At 38.3% G+C, this 23,402-nt stretch overlaps 1 pseudogene; it reads left to right on the top strand.

The window, feature by feature from the left end:
- The first annotated feature begins 893 nt into the window (after positions 1-893).
- On the top strand, positions 894-1,515 carry LOC101724838 (biorientation of chromosomes in cell division protein 1-like; annotated as a pseudogene).
- Positions 1,516-23,402: the final 21,887 nt, after the last annotated feature.

Raw genomic sequence — 23,402 nt, forward strand, 5'->3', positions numbered from 1 at the left:
TATCCCTATACACTAAACCAAAATCGAAATGGATCAAAGATCTAAATATTAAAACAGAAATACTAAACCTGCTGGAAGAGAGATTAGGTAGACCTCCTGAAGACATTGGCACAGGAAAAGACTTCATGATCAAAACCTCAGTTTCACATGAGCTACCACAAAGAATCAACAACTGGGATCTCATCTTATTAAAAAGCTCTGCACTGCAAGAGAAACCACCAACAGCATGAAAAGCCAACCCACAATGTGGGAATAAATTTTTACCAGCTGTTCCACAGACAAAGGTCTACTATCTAGAACCTATAAAGAACTTAAAAAAATCAGACCTCCCAAATTTAAAGACCCAATCCAAAAATGGGCATTTGAAATGAAAAGACATTTCCCAGACAAGGAAGAAGAAATAGAAAATAAACATATGAAAAAATGTTCAACATCTCTGGTCACTTGAGAGATGAAAATGAAAACAAGACTGAGATTCCACCTCACTCCAGAAAGAATGGCTCCTATCAAGAAATCAACCAATAACAAATGCTGGCGGGGCTGTGGGGAAAGAGGAACCCTGCTCCACTTTTGGTAGGAGCGCAGGCTGGTGCAACCACTGTAGAAATCAGTATGGAGATTCCTCAAAAAACTAGGATTCAAGGTAACACTTGACCCAGCTATTCCTTTGCTGGGCATCTTCCCAAAACAATTAAAAGCATCAGGCAGCCACCTCCACCCCCACTCTTGACCCCACAGACTCCACTAACACCACAGCTTTGGCCTTCTCTGCCCCTACGGGCACCTCCATGGTTGCCTCAGTGGGGGCCTCCACCTCCTTTGCATAATCTTGGCCCTCAACCTTGGAGAAAAAGCCATACAAAAGAATTTGTCTTGCAGGCTGGGGTGCAGGCATGGCAAATGGTGGTAGCAGTGGGGGAATGTGCGGGGTGGATGGTGGAGGAGCGGGCCAGGCCTCAGGTACAGTGACGGGTGTCTGGGTCTAGCAGAGGTGGCAGCCCTATTAATCCGGCCTTGCTTCCTCCCAGTTGATGCCCAGTTCATCACTCTCACTGTGGAGCAGCTCAAGAGCCAGGGCCTGTTTGACAGCTTCTGCTGGGACTGACTGGCCCATGTGGACACCAAGCCAGGTTGCCAAAACCTGAGGCAGAGAGATCAAACTCAGGACCTTGTGCTTGCCAGGCAGGTTAGGCACCGCTGATCTACATCCCAAGCCCAAAAGTGGATAATTTTGTGTGGACATATCTGGACAAGCAGGAATGGAATCCTACAATGAAAAAGAACCAATTGGGAAATGGGTTAAGACAGAGTATGGTTCAGTCAGGGATGTTGGAAGCAGGAGTGGGCAGGATTATATCTCAGGTGGTGGATCCAAAACTAAACCACATCTTCAGGCCACAGACAGAATAAGCAATTCATGAGTTCCTGGCAGCCAAGAAAAAAGAAGCTGTGTTGGCACCCCCTCCAGAGCCTGAAAGCCAGGACCCTCTAGCTCTGTCCCAAGGTACTTCCTAAGAATAGGCCTTTTGAAAGCTCTGTTTAAATAATGGTGAAGAAATGGATTCTTGGTACTTACAAGTACTGCTTCAGTTGGCCAGAGTCACCACTGTTTTCAGGATCTCTGCTTTGACCATTGTGCAGCGTCCAGTTTAAAGAGGGAGCAAGTCTGGCAGTGAGAAAGTTGTTCATGTGCCCTTGCTTTCTGCACCACCTGAACAGCCTGCCCAACAGTGTTACACTCAGTAGACACTACAGAATTAAATACTGCAGCAATGTAATGTGGTCCCAAAACAAACTTTTATACTTCAACATGGAGACTACACGTGGGTTTTAGAGTTTGTACTCTCCGATAAACAGAAACTATAATGAAACAACATAGTCAGTCCCAAAGGTAACTTCCAAGAATAAGGACAGTACATTCAGCTGGGAGTAGGTATTTGACAGTGCTTACTTGATAGTGTCTCAGAGTTACAAACTAGAATGTACAAGCTGATAACATTGACATCCTTCAAGTTGTTGTGAACATCTTGTACATGGCTCTTCTAGCCAGTTTCATTTCCCTTGTCAGAGGTGACAAAACATACAGCTACGGAGTGATGAGGAAGGCAGACATTAGGTATAAAGAAAAACACTTTCAGGCTCTTTGTCCAGGGCATCTTTCTGTCCTGCAAGGGCTAGTGAGTCATAGACGTTTTCTGTTCTCACAGATGCATATTTTGAAAAGTGAATGATCAATAGTGTTTTGTAATACAATCATTTGATACTCCAAAAAAATTAAAAGCATCATACCACAGTGATATATGCACGCCCATGTTTATAGTGGCCCAGTTTGTAATAACTAAATCTTGGAAACAGCCCAAATGCCCAACAACTGGTGACTGGATAGAGAAGATGTGGGGTGTTTTTTGTAAAATGGAGTACTACTCAGCCATAAAGAATAATAAACTAGAGATGCTTATAGCTAAATGGATGCACATTGAGGCCATACTCTTAAGTGAAATAAATAGGGCATACATATGTAAATATCGAAAAGTTTCTCTGGTGTGAGAAGCTGAATGAGAACCATAATGTATAACAGATAATACGAAATAGGAAGAAAAATTTCAAAAAGGAAGAGGAAGTGGGGGGAGGAAAGTAGAGAAACAAAAAGTATGAGAAAAGAAAAAACGGAAACAAATTCTATAAATAGAGAGGGGTGGAGGGATTGAAGGGAGGGCAGAGGAATGGCGAAAAAATAAGAACCAAGATATATCATGTACAGGTACAAATTCCCCATGATGAATGTCATATTTTGTGCCTAAAATGTACCAATAAACTTATAAAAGAGAAATGTGTATTATACTTAGAGGCTAAGAAAAACAAAAGAAACAGTTAAGACAATGACTATTGCAAATTATTTTTATATGAACACCAGAAAGAAGTACCTTCCCTGAGTGAGCAGCGTGGTGAGGAGAGCTTTGGCTCCTGCCGTGGATAGTGCACAGAACATGACAGGGACAGAACATGGCAACACTGCCTACTGAGTCGAGGGCAAGTGAAGAAAGCCAGTTTAGAAGCCATAATTTTGTAGAGTCCTGATAGAGAAAAAGAGAATGTGTCATCCAAAATGAAGTAGATGGGCAAGGGTAAGAGTCTGAATGGACAGGTCAGGTTGACAGAGTTCTTTACCAAGTGGGTATCAGCAGCTAGAGCCACACCCTGACCAAGAGATTAACAATTATGATGTCAGACAGACTTAAATTTGAATTCAGTTGTGTAACTTTAGGTAACTAAGCTATCTAAAACTCAGTTTCTTCATCTTTAAATGTGTACAGTGTATAATTTATTAAAGGGGTAGTATGAGTCTAATTCTATAAAGTCATAGAATGTCAGACCTTTTCACACCCCCTTCCTAACCCTGCTTTCACTACCAACCACTTGTTACCACACCCCACCCACTTCCTTCAGAACAGCTGGTAAGTACAACTATCACAGCTGGCAATATGATAAAACCAAATCTACTGATACTTAGCATCCGAGAAATGTATGGCGGTACTCTGAATCTCTTCCCACAGCATGAATTCTGATTCTAACAGTTCAGTGTGTACCGTGAAAGAGTCACACTTTGACCAGGACAGGAATTTAACATGGTCTATAGCTACCATTATAACTTCAAAGTACAAATTAGTGCAAGATAAAAAGCAATAATTAGGAAGAAATATTTGAATAGTTTCCCAGATATTTTAGAATATCTGAATATTTTTCCATAGCTTGCTTTTATATAGGTATTTTCTCTCACACCCTTTACTTTCAGTGAAAGCAGGAACAGTTCAGGGAAGGAGGGACTTATAATCAGATGTGTTGCAAGGAACAGGGGCATGGAATAGGCAGATATGTTTTAAATGATTATTTTTACTTATTTCTTCAAATAACATGAAAAGAACATGATAGCCCATGGCTTAAAGTAAATGAAGATATAGAGATTAGAATTGATGGAACTAGGGCCAGGGATTTAATTCAGCAGCACAGTGCCTGCCGGGCAAGTGAGAGGTCCTGAGTTCAAGCCCAAGTACCAAAAAAAAAAAAAAAATTGATGGAACTGCTGGAATGTAAAGGACTAATGTGACTGCTCCATTCCACCAAGACTGTCAAGAGGAATGAGGGTCATAATGATCCAAATCATTCAGAGACAGAAAGGGTGAGGCAGAGAATGAGGACTATCAGGTCTGCAGAGCCAGAGAAATCTGTAACAGAGTAAAATAGGTTTACAGAAAGGTTTACAGTGTCAGAATGAAAGAGAGCCACATACAGATCATCTGAATTCTGATAAAAAAAACTTCTTCACCCAAAGCAGACATTACTGTGTGCCTAAAAACACATGTCTCCATGTTAAGTCCTCTGGGAACAGAGCTTGTATCCCCTGCTTAGGCCATTTTAGGGACAAGTGGATTTTCCAGTCCTCCTCTAAGAGGACATTATTTGCTTGACTGTAAAGGACCCTTTGGTGATGTCCTGGTGCCCATGTAGTGACACAGTTAAGCTCATGTGGATCACATGACATCATCATGGTTGTGCTATTAAGGCTTGGTTTTGATGATGGTAGTATTTTCAAACAAGGAATGTAAGCATTAAATTGAAATTGTTTAATCATACACTTTCTCAGCCTAATTCTCCAAATATTGCCCATCCCAAAAGAGGTCATTCTGAATAAAGGGTCATTTATTATAGCTGCTGAGTAAACGTTATTTTAAATACTGATATTATTTCTTAGTGAGTGGCGTAGGCACCTACTGTAGCCACTGTACTATAGGCATATGATGAAGCTTCTACCTCCCTCTGGTTCTCTAGCATGCATAACTCAACTTCTCTTTACTCTTCACTTGGATATGGGAGATCCAGGTTTGAGTTCTACTGCTGACATTTGCTAACTGAAGCATATTGCCTAGTTTCTTTGGAAGTTAATATCTAAAATAACTATGGCTATCTTCATTTGTAAAGAACTAGTGAGGCTCAAATAATATGTTGTATATAAAATATTTAATGAGTTGACATAATACTTAAAATAATAAAGCTCAATATAAGTAACTTATTAGCTACATTTTAAGTTTCTTATTAGTACATGTTTGCAGTACATGCAGTTTACAATCATCTTGGGAATTGGGTACATGTACATAATACAGCTTGGTTCTTTTTTTAAATCCCCTTCCTCTTCCCTCCCACATCCCTCCCTCCTCCTCTAAAACCATTTCTTCATTTTTGCTCTCATTGATATTATTAATCTTACCTCATGTTTGTGATGTATAATATTTATATTTACTGAGGTTATTAGGTTCCTGTACATGGCATATCTTTATTCTAGTTATTTCCCTTTCCTCTTCCCATCTCCTCTCACACACATTCTCTTAGACCCCTTCCCATTTTCTTAGACCCTCTATTCTCTTGTCTCCTATCTATCCCTTTATTGTGCTCTGTGTTTGTACTTTGCCTTACCCAAATGAGAAATACTGTATGGTATTTGAGCTTGTGTTTTGATTTATTTCACTCAACATTATATTTTCCAGGTGTATATATTTTCCTACAAATGACTTGAATTTGTCTTTCTTTATAGCCAAGTGGTATTTCACTGTGTATAAATACCACATTTTCTTTACCTAATCATCTATTGATGGGTATGCAGGTTGCTTCTAGATGTATCTATTATGAATTGTGCTGCTGTATATATTATTATGCATAAGTTGCTATACTATGATGTCCTTAGCTCTTTGGGGAAGATACCTAGAAGGTGGATAGCTGGAGCACATGGAATTTCTAATTTTAGTTCTTTAAGGAATTTCCATATTGACTTCCATAACAGTTTTACTAGCTTATAATCACACCAATGTAGGAGGGTTCCTTTTTCACCACAGCTACATGAGTATTTGTAATTTTTTAAAAATTTTTCCTGATGATTGCCATTCTTTCTGGTAAAAAATGGAATTTTAGCATTGTTTCTATTTGCATTTCTCTAAAGGTCAGGGTTGTTGACTATTTTTACATATATTTGTTGGCCAGTTGTATTTCTTCCTCTGAGAAGTGTCTATTAATGTCACTTGCCCATTTCTTGACTGGGTCGTTTACTTTAGGGGGTCTAATATTTTTTAGTTCTTTATATAGTCTAGATATTAGTCCTCTGTCTCAAGAATAGCTGGTAAAAATTTTTTACCAATTGCCGGGTGTGGTGGTGCATGCCTGTAATCCCAGCACTCAGGAGGCTGAGGCAGGAGGAGTGCCACAAGTTTGAGGCCAGCCCAGGGTACATGGTGAGTTCAGGGCAAGCCTGAACTACAAAGGGGATCCTACTTCAAAAAAACAAAAAAATAAAAAATTTTTGCCATTGTGCAAATTGTCTCTTCTCTTTATTATTTTGCTGTGCAAAAGCTTTTTAATTTCATGTAATTCCATTTGTTGATTCTTGCTCTTATTTCTTGTGCAATTGCATTTCTCTTTAGGAAATCCTCCCTTACATCTATGAGTACAAGAATTTTATTTATTTTATCTTCCAGTCAGTTCTATGTTTTGTTTTAATGTTTAGTTCTTTGATTCATTTTGATTTTAGTTTGTGACAGGGTGAGAGATATGGGTCGTTTCAATCTTCTGCCAACACATACCAAGTTTTTTCTAGCACCACTTGTTGAATAGGTTATCTTTCCTCAAATGTATACTGTTGGACCCTTGGTCAAGGATCACAGAGCTTAATGTGTCTGAAGATGTTTCTGTATCCTCTATCCTGTTCTGCTGATCCCCAGTCTGTTTTTGTTCCATTACCACACCATTATTATTGCTGTTGCTTTGCAGTGTAGCTTGAAGTCAGATAATGTGATGCCTCCCGATTTGTTCTTGTTCCCCAAGATTGCTTTTGCTATTCTGGGTCTCTTTTGGCTCCATATAAATTTTAGGATTGTTTTTTCTAGGTCTTTGAAGTATTTTGTTGATATTTTTATTGGGGCCGCATTTAATCTGTATCAAAGTTTTGGAAGTCTGGCCATTTTGACAATATTGATTCTGTTTATACAGGAGTAGGAGACATCTTTCCATTTTCTAGTGTCCTCTTCAATCTCCTTTTTCAGAGTATTGTGGGTTTTTTGTAGTAGTCTTTCACTACCTTGGTTCAGTTGAGAGCAAAGTATTTCATTATTTTTGATACTATAATGAATAGCATTGTTTTCATAATTTCCTTCTCATTTAATTCATTATAGGTGTTCACAAATGCTATTGCTTTTTGCACTGTGCTTTTATATCCTGGTACATTGCTGAAGTCAGTTATTAATTCTAAGGTTTTTTGGTGGAATTCTCCAGTTTTTCTATGTAGAGTATCATGTCTTCTGCAATTAATGATAATCTGAGTTCTTTCCTATACATACCCTTTTTATTTCTTTTTCTTTTCTGATTACTGTGGCTAATCTTTTGAGTACTACATTGAAAAGAAGTAGTGAGAGTGGGCATCCTTGTCTTGTTCCTGGTTATGTAGGGAAGCTTTTTGTTTTTCCCCCACTTGATATTATTTTGGCTGTTGGTGTATCATAAATTGCCTTTATCAAATTCAGATGTGTTCCTCCTGTTCCTAGTTTTTCAGAGTTCTTATCATGAAGGGCTGTTGGATTTTGTCAAAAGTCTTTTTGTATCTACTGATATGATCATGGGGTTTTTTATCTTGCTTCTGTTTATGGTATGTATTACATTTATTGATCTGCATATGCTGAACCATCCTTGCATCTCTGGAATGCAACCTACTTGGTCATTGTCCTAGTTACTTTTCTCATTGCTGAGACAAAATGCCTGACCTTAAAGTTAAAAGAGGAAATGTTTATGTAGCTCACAGTTTGTAGATGTCTCAGTCCACAATTGTCTGGCTCCAAGGCAGAGTGGCTTGACACACAGGCATCACAGAGGAGATTCATGGTGGATAGAAGGTAACAAAGCAAGCAAGTGACAAGACAAGCCTCTTTCTGTCCCTTATATTACATCCAGACTACCAGGATTAGGGCAGTGCCAAACCAATCAATGGACTGATTTAGTAACCAATTACACACCCTTAATCTCAGCATCGCACATTCTAGATTTGGCCACCTCTGAAAAAGCTCCATCTATGACCACGAGGCTTTGGGGGAACATCTAGATCCAAACCACAATATTCTGCTCCAGCTCCCCAAAAACTCATTTACTCTCCTTTATGCAAAAGGCATTTAGTTCATCTCTAAGATTGTCAGAGTCCTAACAGTTTCAGCACTGTCAAAAAGTCCGCATCTCAAGTCTCCTCTGAGATTTAAGGCAAACTCTTAGCTGTGAGCCCCTGTACAAATAAAAAGAAAGTTAAACGTTTCCAACATACAATGGCACAAGACAGACATTACCATTCCAAAAGGTACAAATAGGGGGATACAAAGGAATGGGACCAAAGCAAGCTCAAAATCCAGCATAGCAAACATTTAAATCCTGCAGTTCCATGTCTAACATCCCCAGCAATCTATGCCAAGGTGTGAACTCCATAGGGCTTGGGTGCCGCCACTTCTATGGCACTGCCAGTGGTTGTAGCTTCCATAGCTCCTCTTGCAAGCTGGCTCTGCTCCCTCCTTGCAGTTTTCCTCAGATGACCCACATTCCTGGATTCTCCAAACTTCTGGGATCTCCACTGCACCTTCACCTTCACACACACAGCATCACACCCTGCCCTCTCAGGGACACACTTCCTGGCCTCCCATGCCTTCTTCTGAAATCTGGGTGGAAAGCTTTCTGATCCCATAACTCTTGCATTTTGCATGTATCTAAAACCAGTATCACATAAATGGTGCCAAGTCTGCTACCAACTGGAGCAGTAGCCAGGCTTCAGTATTTCTTGGCTGTAGGGATCAAGTGCCTATGAACCAAATCCCCAGGAACAACTCCCCTAGTTCCTCACCATTCTGGAACATGGTGCTCTGAGGCTCTCTTCTTTCACCTTTGCAACTCTGAGGCTGCAAAAGCTGGAGTCCTATTGGTCCTTGTGATGTCTTCAGGCCATCTTTTCTGTTGTCTTCTTCTGAAATGCTTGCCTTTTTCTTGCTTGTTTTTTGGCAACCAATTTCTCCTCTCTTCCATCTTTGGAAGCCACAACTTTACTGGAGCTTCCTTTCTGACCAAACACAACATTTTCAATCATTCTGCTGGGCTCTTTGCTCTTGATTTTCAACATAAATCTGGCTAAAAGACCCCAAAATAGTCATCCTACTGCCTCAACATTATTAAACTCCCTTTGAATTTCTTCTGTAAGATTAATTGGTCTGCCAATTTAATCTCAGTCTCTGAACAAGAGCAAAATGCATACAAACTTTCTACCAAGCCAAAACACACATGATCTGGAGTCCTACAGCCAATGTGGTCCTTCTTCCCAGCAAAAACCTCCCAAGCCTGGTCTTTATTGACATGGTTTCTGTCAGCATTCTAGTCTACTGAGCTCTGACCAGAATCTCCCAAGTACAGTGTAAGGCTTTCCAGCTCTATTTTTTCAACAACATCTCAAAACCTTTCCAAACTCTTCCCACAAGCCATTCCCAATGGCTCCTGAACCACATGGTTAGTTATAGTCACAGCAATGACCCCACTTCTCTGGTACCAAATTCTGTCTTGTTACTTTTCTTATTGCTGAGACAAAATACCTGACACCTAAAGTTAAAGGAAGAAAAGTTTATTTAGCTCACAGATTGTAGAGATTTCAGTCCATAATTGGCTGGATCCAAGGTAGGGTGGTATAGCGCACGGCATCACAGAGGAGAAACAGTTCATGGTGGGCAGAAGTGAGCAAAGCAAGCAAGTGAAAAGACAAACCTCTTTCTGTCTCTTATATTGTATCCAGGCTACCAGGATTAGAGTGGTGCCAAACCACTTAGTGGACTAATTTAATAATCACCCACCATTAATCCCAGCACCACAAACTCTGGATTCCCTCACTTTTGACTGCATGAGGCTTCTGGGGGATATCTAGACCCAAACCATCACAGTCAAAATGTATGGTCTATTTGATGATAAGCTACATTCTATTCACTAATGTCTTGTTAAGAATTTTTGCATCTATGTTTATGAAGGAGACTGGCCTGTAGCTTTCTTTTTCAGTGGGGTCTTTATCCAGTTTTGGAATCAGAGCAATGCTGGCTTCCATAAATGAATTTGAAAGGTTCTATCCTTTTTAATTTCTTTGAAAAGCTTGAGGAGTATAAGTGATATCACCTCCTTAAAAGTTTTGTAGAATTCAGCAGTAAGTCCATCAGGTCCTGAGCTTTTTTTAGTTGACAGATACTTTTCTACTGTCTCAATTTCATTGTTTGTTATTACGTTCTCAGTATTTTTGTGTCTTAAGTTAGCTTTGGTAATTTGAATGAGTCTAGGAACTTGTCTATTTCTTCAATTTTTTTTAATTTAGTGGAATACAATTTTTCCTATTAGTTCCTATCTTCTGGATTTCAACAGTATCTGTTGTGACTTCACCTTTTTCATTTATAACTGCATCAATGTGAGTCTTTTCTCTCTTTCTCTCGGTAAGATTAGCTAAGGATTTATCTATTTTATTTTTTGTTAAGAACCAGCTCTCCTATTTGTTGATTCTTTCTAATTTTTAGTTACAATTTCATTTTTAATCTTTATGATTCCCCCTCTTAATTTTGGTTTGAGCCCAGATTGTTGATGTTTCTCATGTATCTTAAGGTTCTTCATAAGGTTATTTATTTAAGCTTAATGTAACCATTGACTGCAATGAACTTCTTTCTTAGGACTGTTTTATTGCGTCCCAGAGGTTCCAGGGAGTTGTACAGGCATTGTCATTACCTTTCAGAAACTTTTTAATTTCTTCCTTGATTTCTTCTGTGGTCCACTGGTTGATTAGGAGTGTGTTATTAGTTTTCCAGGTGCTTCTACATTTTCCACTGTTTCTTCACTCATTGATTTCTAATTTCATTGCACAGTCATCTGATATGGGGTGATTTTAATTTTTTATCTTTATTTAAGCAGGCATTGTGGACTAGTATGTGATATATATATATATATATATATATATATATATATATATATATATATTTGGAACACTCTGTAGATATCTATTAAGTCCATATGTTCAAGTGTGTAATTCGGGTCTAATATTTCTTTATTGTTTGAGTTTTTTCTGTTTAGTTGATCTTTCTCTTTGGAAAAATGGGATGTTAAGATCCCTTGTTATGATTATGTTAGTATTTATTTGGTCTTTTATGTTCAGCAGTATTTGTTATATGAAGCTAGGTGCTCCAGTATTTGGTGCATGTAAACTTATAAGCATTAGGTCTTCTTGGCAGATTGTTTTTTGTTTGTTTGTTTGTTTGTTTGTTTGTTTGTTTGTTTTCTGGTACCGGGGATCAAACTCGGGTCCTTGCGCTTGCGCAGCAGGCAGTGAAACCACTGAGCTAAATCCCCAGCCCCAGATTGTTTTAACTAATATGTAGTGACCTTCTTTGTGTCTTCTAATCAGTTTTAGCTTGAAGGTTACCATGTCTGAGATTAAAACTGCTCTCTTTGCTTCTTTGGGGTGGCCTGGTACACGTATGAAATATTGTTTTCCATCCTTTGTTTCTTATTTCATAAATATCTTTTTGGATTAGATGAGTTTCTTGAATACAACAGACTGTTTCTGTTTTTTAATCCAGTCTACCAATTTGTGTTTTTTAATTGAAAACTTGAGGTCATTGAGGGATATTACTGAGATGTATTGATTATTTATTATCATTGGATTTTTTCTGTTGGTGACTCCTTTATTTTTCTTTCCCTATCAGTTTTTGTTGTTGTTTATCCACTGACCTTGCTGGGTGTTTTCATTTCACCTAGGTTTTTAGCTTTATTGGTTTGTCATTTCTGTTTAGGATATTCTTGAGTATTTTCTGGAGCGAAGGTTTTCCAGTCATATATTGTGTAAGCTTGTTTTTTTCATGAAATATTCTTATTTCTCCATCTATTTTGAAGAAAAATTTCCCTAGGTATGTTAATCTCAGTTGGAAGTTATTTACTCTTAGGATTGAAATACTTCACTGTAAGCTCTTCTAGCCTTTAAGGTTTGTGCTGAGAAGTCTGCTATAATTCTAATGTGTTTGCTTCCATATGTAATTTTTTGTTGTTGTTTCTGACTGCTTTCAAAATTCTGGAGTTCTTTTTATCTGGAAATTTAATAAGGATATGCCCTTTTGAGCTTCTTTTTTCATCCCAGTTGTTTGGTGTTCTGGTAGCCTTGCTTAACTTGTAGGTTGAATTCTTCTCATATTTGAGAAATTTTCTGCTATGATTTCTGTAAATATATTAATAATTCCATCTATGTTATCTTCTCTCCAATTAGCCTTACATTGGTCTGTTTAATGTCATCTAGTAGATGTTTAATGGTTTTTTATGGAATTTTTTGTGGCCTACATACTTCATAATTTACTATTTTGTCCTGAATTTCAGACACCGTCTTCACATTGGTCATTTCTGTAATTTATAAATTCTATGGTTATTTATTTTAAGTATTTCTGTCTGGTTTTTTTGAGGATTCTAAATCTTTGGTGAATTTGTCATTCATGTTTTGAACTAATTCAGTCAATTATTCCAATTTTTTACTTATTTCCCCCATATCCACTTGGCTAGTTTAAGAGATATTTCTGTGAATTTTTGGCTCATTTCCTCTTGGAACTCATCTGATTTCTTCATCTTTTCTCTAACGGTTTCATAGTCTCACTACCTGGTTATTTGCTTTCCTCTTCATTTGTGCCCTCATAATCTCCCTCAGGAGGTGGGAGAATTTAGAGATACTCCATTGTATGTATATCTGTTTTTATTTTTTAATGTCCCTGGGAAATCCAGATATTGGCATAGAGAGAAAACTAGTTGTCATCCACTACTTTGTTACATTGGCTATAGTAGTAAATTCAGTGACATTGAAAGTCACCTGGATATTCATAACCCTAGGAACCACTCATGAACATGTCTTAACCAGGACTAAGGGGACTATGATTTTAATGAAGACAATTAGATCACTTGTATATTAGTCTGTAATACTTCAGACTTGTAGTTTCTGCTGGATGTAGGCAGCAGTGCCAGAGCTCAAAGATACCACTAGACTTCAGGACCACCCCCTATGATGATTTCACCCTCCAAACCTGGCCCCCACAACAGAATACAGATGCTGTGAATTTCTTGATCTGATCCTGGGCCACCCAGGGGATCCCAGGAGATCCTAATTTAGCAATTCCCCTCTCCAAGCCTATCTCCCAAGGCTGTCTCTCTCCTGGTTTCTGCAATAGGGTAACACTTCAGTTCTGAGGTGAAACTCTCCTCCTGAGTGTTGGTCTCTTATTCAATCATGTCAGTCTGTTGTTTGTCATCTCTGTCACACTGTCCTCAGGAGACCCCAAGAGTGAAGGTAGCATCAGCTGAGTCCAAGGCATATGGTTTCAGGGTCCTCCCTGGTTCAGTGCACAGGCCCTAGTGTCTAAGGTTTTTCTTGAATTTCAAAATTTCCATAGAACTTTACTGAACCACATAGGTCTATGTTTACCTCACACATAACTCATTTTATGTGAAGAAATATATTCATCTTAGTAATTAAATAGTTTTAAAGCCATCTACATTCTTCCATTTTCCTCTTATCCTTTTTTGTGAGCATAAAATATTATGTCAAGGAAAATATTGCTACAGCAATATTAAACAGTAGATATTCAAATACTCATAATAGCATTTTATATTTATGTGCATGTGTGTGTATGTAATTCTATATTTGGACTTACTTACAATGAACCAGAGATGCCAAAAATTCAAATAGAGAATGAAGACACTGAGCCAAATAAAACAGCAAATACAATGTTATTTTTTATGACTGATATTGATGCTTCACCTACTCTCTGTTGAAGTAACAAAAAATGCTTAACAAACAGGTATAAAACCGCTAGTGTTTTCTTTCATAATGATTTTTAAAACATTAAAACAGAAAGCATAAAAGTCATTGTTAGTGCAGTGATATGACTATCTCACATATTGGTTGGAAGAAAGTAATTGAAATATATTTTTAATTAAACTACTTTGCATTTAAAATAAGTTTATAGGGAAGGAAGTCACTTTTTAAATTTATCCAGGATCACTTAAAAGCTTCATCTACACTTGAATTGATGCTTTCCGAAACTTGCAGCAGCCAAGATTGTAAAACAGGATTCCCACTTTGTACCCTTAAGCCTCAACACATGTGGAATAATGCCTCCTGTGTTTCAGAACTGCTTATTCTCCCTTAAAATTACTTACACCATACCTCAAAAGAAATGGGACTGCCTGGAGAGGCTGATGGCAGGAACATCACATTCTGGCTACACTTTTGCCTAAGATTTCTAGAAAATTACCCATTACCTTCTTCTGTTACTTGAAAGTGATCAATCTGAAGACAGCTTTAATGAGCTTACAGCCTAAAATATTCAACAGTTTTTGTGCCCTAACAGCATTTATAACAGCCAGAGCCCAAGAAGTATAACACTTTGGAAAAGGTAGTCCAAAGAGAAATAATATTATGTACTCACAAAAAGTAAGTACTGTTCTAGAGAAATGAATGAAAGCAACAGTAATATTTTAATAAATTCAGTGGTACATTTTTTATCCAGATAGGCAAAGATTATATATAAAAATTAAAGGACTCTAATAATCAATATCTAATCACTACTTAATTTATTTGGCTTCTTTGGTGTTATATCACTTTTTCCAATAATTGTTTTAGCCTACTGCATCACAATGCTAGTTTTTTGTTTTTCATTTTTTGTTTTTTTGGTACCGGTGGGATCTAACTCGGGTCCTTAGCTTGCGAGGCAGGCAGTGGAACCACTGAGCTAAATCCCCGGCCCAATGCTAGTATATTTTAATGTAAAAATAAAGGCAATTTTCTTGGCATTATCAGGATCAACAATACACCTTTTCTTCTCTTTGTTTGTAACCTCCTGAACAACTTTTTTCATTTCTTTTTTTTTTAAATTAAATTCTTTTATTGGTACATTGTAGGTATACAACACAATTACATTTCTCATTGGGAATTGTACCTTTACATAATGCATCTTGGTTCTTCTTTTTTCCCCATTCCAAGCCCACTCTTTACGCCCTCCACCCTTCCATATTTACAAAGACTTTATTTCCATTTTTTCCATTTCTCAACATTTTTCCTTTCCTTTCTTTCCTTTCCCCTGCCCCTCCCACTACCCCTACCCCTTTGGACCTTTTCTTCCTATTTTGCATTATCGATTATTCATTCTAATCATCGGTACATTTTAGGAATACAATATAATGACATTCATCATTGGAAATTTGCACCTTTACATAGTCTCTCTTGGTTCTTATTTTTCACCCTTGCCCAGCCCTCCCTTCAACCCCTTCATTCCTCCCTATTTACAAAGATTTTGTTCCTATTTTTCCATTTTCTCATATTAACCCCATTCCCTTATATCCTTTCCTCTAGCCCTCCCACTTCCTTCCCCTTTGCCCCTTTTCTTCCTATTTCACATTACCTATTATACATTTAGTCCTTATTTACACTTTCAGTTTCTCACACCAGAGAAGCTATTTGGAATTTATTCATGTGTGTCCTATTTATTTCACTTAAGAGTATCACCTCAATGTGCATCCACTTAGCTATAAATGTCTCTAATTTCTCATTTTTTATGGCTAAGTAGTACTCCATTTTATTAAAAAACCACATTTTCTTTATCCAGTCTCCAGTTGATAGGCATTTGGGCTGTTTCCAAGTTTTAGCTATTACAAACTGTGCTGCTATGAACATGGGTGCACATATATCACTGTGATACTGTTTAAACTCTTCAATGAAATTGAAAAGGAAGCAATACTCCCAAATTCATTCCTGGAAGCAAGCATCACCTTGATCCCCAAAGCAGAGAAAGACCCAACCGAAAAGGAGAACTATAGGCCAATCTCACTAATGAACATAGATGCAAAAATCCTTAATAAGATAATGTCAAGCAGAATGCAGAAGATCATCAAGAAGATCACACACCCTGGATGGTCTTTCTGAATGTGAGGGGAAACCATCATATTCACTGCTAAGAGCAAGGAAATGGCATACTCTGATCTCATTTGGACATGAGCATTGTGGCTGCTGTGTGTAATGAAGAACTGCAATGATGGAGAATGGCCTTAGACTATGTGGAGAGAGGTGAACAGTAGTCCAATCTTGATACTTGGGAAAGATGAATCTATAGAGTTGGTGATGGATTAAACACGTGTAGGGTACTACTTCTGATTATACTCAAAGCCCAGGAGACATAAGTGCACCTGAGGACACTTAAGGACATGACTCTACTCTCAGGGACATGCACATAACAGGCCACAGTTATACAAGAATGACTTATCATACTTAACCACACATGTGCGGCATGGACAAGGTCATGCAGCAGGTGTTTAGTTTCAGCATGTCCCAGCAAACTGATAACAGACACTATAACTGCTGTAAACTAAAGAACACTGTAGCTGTCTTGCTGTTTTTGCTGAAGGAATAAAGAGACACGGAGCTCTTGAGCTCTGGGCCTCTGGCTCCAACTCTCCTCCTATGATGCAGCCCTGATGCTGATAAATGGCTCATGTGTTGTTCTTATTGGGGAATTGATTAATTCACTCACAGAACAAAAGACTACATGGACTAAATGAACCCCTTTTCAGGTGCCTCTGGGGAGGCTCAGCCTTCACAGCATTATATGTGCGAGGAAGTGAAGAATCAAAGATGAAACTCCAAGTTTTGGCCCTAAGCAATTAGATGAAAGATGAAACCATTTATTTCAATTTTCTCATTCTAAATTTTCAGTCTGCCTTTGAGCAAAGGAATAGTCCAATCTATCCAATAGCCTTGGAATTTACCTGAACTATAAGTTTTAAAGATATAAAAACTCCTAATTTGCTATTCTCACTCCAACCATTTTTTTCATCTGGCTTAAATTTCATTACTCTTCTTTTTTACTTTTCTCAAAAGTCAACTTGCTTTGTTGCTGCATTTGTTTAAAATACAAACATACTTACAAGACTTGGCAGGCTATTAATCATACATATTATTTTTAAACTTTTTTATCATGTTGTTTTCCTTCTAATATCAACCTATAAGATTGTGTTGAAAGAGACCATTATCCCTAAGAGACAGACTAAAAGAAGCATTTGGACCTTTTTTCCTATTCAAAGGTCCAAAGACAAAGGAGTGAAGGGAGGGAAGGGGAAAGGAGAAACTATGAGAAAAGAAAAAAAAATGGAAATGAAATCTATGCAAATAGGGAAGGGTGGAGGAGGTGACGGGTGCACAGGTAATGGGGAAAAAAAAATAAGAACCAAGACATATCATGTACAGGTACAAACATCCAATGATAAATTTAAATGAATTGTATATCTAAAATGTACCAATAAAAGAACTAAAAAAAAAAAAGAAGCATTTGGAAATATGATACTTAAGTAACAAGCACTTTGAAGTGGCAAAATGGATTGTGAGGCTTTGGACAGTTAGAGAAGCGGCATAAGGCCACTGAACTTCTGAAAGGGTTAGGACAGGAAAATGATGTAAGAAAACAAACATGGAATCAAAATGTTCACCAGTTTTATCAAGGGTATGTGCTGCTCTATATTAAGAAATAATTTGGGGGCCAGGGATTTAACTCAGTGGTTCCGGCGCCTGCCTCACAAGCGCAAGGTCCTGAGTTTGATCCCTGGCACCAAAAAAAAAAAAAAGAAATAATTTGGGGGCCGGGGATTTAGCTCAGTGACACAGCACCTGCCTTGCAAGAACAAGATCCTGAGTTCGATCCCCGGTACCAAAAAAAAAAAACAGAATCTGCTCCAAGCAGCAAGAATTATGTGTTATATATATCTTATATTTTTATATTACTTAACAAAAATCCCTCTAATTTTTTCATTGTATATGTCTCAGTGAAAACCCTTTAACATGTTTGTTATAAAGTTAGCATATACTGAAAATTTAGGGAGGCAGGATAAAAGAAACATGATTAAGATACTATAGTGGTAGTATCAATATTTGCCTAATCAAAAGTAGACAAAAACTCATAAATCTGTAATTAAAAGAATAAGAGAAAAACTTTGAATAACTGCTTGAAATTTGAAAATTCAAGCCCTTTTATTGCCCTAAATAAACCCTGCAACATAACATTCTTTATTCATTTGAAATTGCTAGGGCTGGGAATTTAGCTCAGTGGTTCTGCTGCCTGCCTCTCAAGTGCAAGGTCCCAAGTTTGATCCCTGGTACCAAAAAAAAAAGAGAAAGAAAATGAAATTGCTAAGCAGTACAAATCATACATTTCATGAGTATCAACCTATACTCACCATCAAAAGCACATTTCTATTACTAAACTTTTCCTTCTGTTGAGTTTCTTCTCTGACCTAAAAAAAAATATTGTCCTAGGGTTTAGCTATAAGTACATTTTAGCATCAAGCTAGCATCTGCTTTCTTCCATCAAATCTACTCATTACTAAGCACCTCTGTAATGAAATTTTTATGTACTATGGGGCCAAAACAAAGCTGGAAGGACATAGCACACATTCACAGAATTTAAATTTAATTTTTTCTGTGACTAGAAGTAAATCAATTACAAAGATAGAGAGGGATGCTGTCTGGTTGGCTTATTTAACCTTATATAAATGGTATCCTCATAACTCCCTGATGGTACCTATGCTGCTGCTCCTGCCAACACACACACACACACACACACACACACACACACACCTTGTTGAGCCTTAGGAATTCTACTTCTGTCAGATTCTTTCTCTTTATCTCCATCCCTAAATGTTATATTAGAGCTCATTCTATTGGGAATGTGACACAATCCCTCAACTATGTTGTTGAGGTAGTAAAGAGTGGGTATGGAGAGAAAAGTGAATACATGTTGTATTGGTTATAAAATAAATCTGAATTTATTGGCAATCCTTTCCTCAAAAGTGCCTTCTTGGAATCAGCCCGTTGCACACAGGCAGGTCTCTGCATGCCCTACCAAGGTCCCAAGTCACATGGAACATGTCGAATCAGCCCGTGCCCCAGCAACAATCCACTGGACTCCTCCGCTCTCTTCTGTACAGCCACCTGGTTCCACACTACAAAGTCGCAGAGGACACCAGACCACCAGACCACGGTACTGAGTCCCGCTGCTCCTGGCACAGAAGTAGGGGCTTCTGAGCCGCCGCCCCACTGCTCCTGGTCCAGAGGAAGGGGCTTCCTGGCCACCATTCCTCCCGCTGCTCCCAGCCCACAGGAAAGGGCTTTTGGGCCACCTTCTGTCCCACCACTCCTGGCCCAGAAGAAGGGGCTTCTGAGCCACCACCCCTCCCACTGCTCCCAGCCCAGAGGTAGGGGCTTCTCAGCCGCCATCCCACTGCTGCTGGACCAGAGGAAGGGGCTTTCCGGCCACCAACACTCCCGCTGCTCCCAGCCCACAAGAAACAGCTTTTGGGTCACCATTCCTACCATTGCTCCCGGCGCCTGTCCCACCTCTACCAACTCAGAGGAGGTAATCCTTGCAGGTGCAAACAGCCCCCCCCCCGCCCCAGTCAAAATGAGAAAACACATAAATAAGTCTCAAAACCAGACTTCCAGATCACCTACAGCAACCCCAAAGGGAAATGACATGGAACACTCTGATGCTCAAACACCTGGACCCACTGAACTGGCAACAAAAGGGGATCTGGAAAAAATGAAATCAGAAATAATTTCTCAGATAACAGGAGAAATTGTGCCCCTAGTGCAAGACATGATTAATAAATCTAGAGAGGAGCTCAGGAACATGATGGAATCCCAACATAAGAAACAAATGGAATCCATAAAACAGATGCAAATAGATTTCCAGGACATGAAAAACTCCATTGAAAGTCTACACAGCAGGATGAGCCAATGTGAGGACAGAATTTCAGATATAGAAGATAAGATGGCAATTAGTGACCAGGAAAAGAAAAATTGCTTCAGAATTATAAGGGAACATAAGAAATCAATCCAGCAGCTGCTAGATGATGCAAAGAAGAATAACATAAGACTGATTGGGCTCAATGAAGAAGCAGGAGAGAGTGCAGATGACATAAAAAAATCTCTTCAGAGAAATAATGGCAGAAAACTTCCCAAGCAGGGGAAAAGGGCTTGACATACAGATAAGAGAGGCATACAGGACTCCAAATAGCCTTGATCAAAAAAAATCTACACATAGGCATATAATTGTTAAGATTCCAGAAACTCAACAGAAGAACAAAGTTCTACAAGCAGTTAGAGAAAAGAAACAAATCACATACAAAGGAAAGCCCATCAGAATCACAGCAGACTTCTCAACACAAACCATCAAGGAAAGAAGAGCTTGGAGTGACATATTCCAAGCCCTAAAAGAAAACAGCCTCCAACCCAGGTTGATGTAGCCTGCAAAACTATCTTTCAAAATGGATGGAGAAATAAGATACTTTCATAACAAAGAGCACCTTAGGAATTTTGTGAATACCAAACCAGCACTCCAAAGAATTTTACACAATATCCTAGGAACAAACATTGAGGATCACAACCCCAGGAAGCAAAGCAGAATGAACCCATCTGGCAGGACAAGAAATTAAATGTAAAGGGGGAGAACCCAACAAAAAGAAAAAGTCATGGCAATGACAAGTCAATATGTTTCAGTTATAATCAACAATGTTAATGGTCTCAATTCACCAATCAAAAGAAATAGACTGGCAGAATGGGTCAAGAAGCAAAATCCAACAATATGCTGCATACAAGAAATAATACACTTAAATCAAAATGAAACTCATAGACTGAAAGTTAAAGGGTGGAAAACCATACTCCATGCAACAGGAACCCTAAAAAAAGCAGGAGTAGCTATCCTCTTTGCAGTTCAAGTAGATTTCAAACCAACACTGATTAAGAGAGATGAAGAAGGACACTACATCCTTGTAAAGGGAAGAATCCAAGAGGAAGAGATGACAATCATAAATATCTATGCACCAAACACTAGTGTGCCCAACTATATCAAACAAATACTAATGGACATGAAAAGTCATATATGCACTAATACAATTGTAGTGGGGGACCTCAACACCCCACTGTCACAAATAGATAGATCAACTAGACTAAAAATAAGTAATGAAATACTAGAACTCAATCGAACTCTTGAACAAATGAACTTAACAGATGTTTACAGAGTCTTCCACCTCACAAAATCAGAATACACATTCTTCTCAGCTGCACATGGGTCATTCTCAAAAATAGACCACATACTCACACATAGAACATGTTTAAGTAAGTGCAAAGAAATTGAAGTTATCCCCTGTATATTATCAGACCACAGGGAAATGAAATTCGAGATCCATAGAAAAAGAAACTCAAAAAATTTCATAAACATGTGGAAATTGAACAACACACTTCTGAATAACCAATAGGTCACAGAGGAAATTAAAGAAGAAATCAGACAGTTCCTTCAATTACATGACAGTGACCATACAACATATCGGAATCTATGGGACACAATGAAAGCAGTCTTATGAGGGAAATTCACAGCAGTGAATACACATATTAGGAAAACAAAATGGCCCAATTAAACAACCTGATGCTGCACCTCAAGCTTCTAGAAAAAGAAGAGCAGGACAAGCCCAGAGCTCATACAAGGGAGGAAATTAAAAAGATCAGAGGAGAAATCAATGCAATGGAGACTAAGAGAACAATACAAAAAAGTCAATGAAGCCAAGAGTTGGTTCTCCGAAAGAATCAACAAAATTGACAAACCTTTAGCCAACCTTGTCAGAAAAAGGAAAGAAAAAGCCCAAATCCATGCAATTAGGAATGAAAAGGGTGAAATGACAACAGACCCAGCAGAAAGCCAGAGGATCATCAATACCTACTTCCAGAAACTATACGCCAATAAGACGGACAACACAGAAGAAATGGACAGATTCCTAGATACATATGAATTAACAAAGTTGAATGAAGAAGACCTAAAAATTCTGAACAACCCAATATCAACCAATGAAATTGAAAATGTCATTAAAAACTTATCACCTAAGAAAAGCCCGGGGCCTGATGGCTTCACTGCTGAATTCTACAAGACATTTAGAGAGGAACTGCTGCCACTACTGTTTCAACTCTTCAATGAAATTGAAACGGAAGCAATACTCCCAAATTCATTCCTGGAAGCAAGCATCACCTTGATCCTCAAAGCAGAGAAAGACCCAACTGAAAAGGAGAACTATAGGCCAATCTCGCTAATGAACATAGATGCAAAAATCCTTAATAAGATACTGGCAAACAGAATGCAGAAGATCATCAAGAAGATCATACACCCTGATCAAGTGGGATTCATCCCAGGGATGCAGGGATGGTTCAATATATGCAAATCAATCAATGTAATACACTATATCAATAGAGCCAAGGACAAAAACCATATGATTATCTCTATAGACGCAGAAAAAGCATTTGAAAAAATCCAACATGGATTTACGATAATAACCCTCCAAAATATTGGAATAGATGGTCTCTATCTCAAAATGATAGAAGCCATCTATGAAAAACCAACAGCCAATATCATACTAAATGGTCAAAAACTGAAATCCTTCACACTCAAATCAGGAACAAGACAAGGATGTCCACCATCACCACTCTTGTTCAATATAGTTCTGGAAACATTAGCCACAGGAATTAGACAAGAGAAAGAAATAAAAGGAATAATGATAGGTAATGAAGAAGTCAAATTGTCATTATTTGCAGATGACATGATACTCTATATAGAAGACCCCAAGAACTCCACCAAAAGTCTTCTAGACTTAATAATCAAATTCAGTCAAGTAGCTGGTTACAAGGTCAACACACAAAAATCAATAGCTTTCCTCTACACAAATGACAGACTCACTGAGAGAGAAATAGGGCAAATAATTCCTTTCACAATAGCATCCAAAAAACTGAAATACCTAGGAATCAAGCTAACTACAGAAATCAAAGACCTCTTCTCTGAAAACTATGACACTCTGAAAAGAGAGATTGAAGATGATATCAGAAAATGGCCAGACATTCCCTGCTCCTGGGTAGGAAGGATTAATATAGTGAAAATGGCCATACTTCCAAAACTGATATATAGATTTAATGCAATTCCAATTGAGATCCCAGCAGCATACTTCAAGGACCTTGAGAAAACAATAAAAAAATTCATTTGTAACAAGAAGAGACCCAGAATAGCAAAAGCAATTCTAGGTAACAGAGACATGGCAGCGGGTATCACAATCCCCAACCTGCAACTGTACTACAAAGCTACTGTGATAAAAACAGCATGCTACTGGCAAAGAAACAGACTTGAGGACCAGTGGAACAGATTAGAAGATGCGGAAACAATGCCAGACACACTCAGCCATCTCATCTTCGACCAAGGGCCCAAACACCC

Source organism: Heterocephalus glaber, unplaced genomic scaffold (genome assembly GCF_053883595.1).
Source record: "Heterocephalus glaber isolate CG9 unplaced genomic scaffold, H.glaber_assembly_v1.0 deba00000331, whole genome shotgun sequence".
Classification (NCBI taxonomy): domain Eukaryota; kingdom Metazoa; phylum Chordata; class Mammalia; order Rodentia; family Bathyergidae; genus Heterocephalus; species Heterocephalus glaber.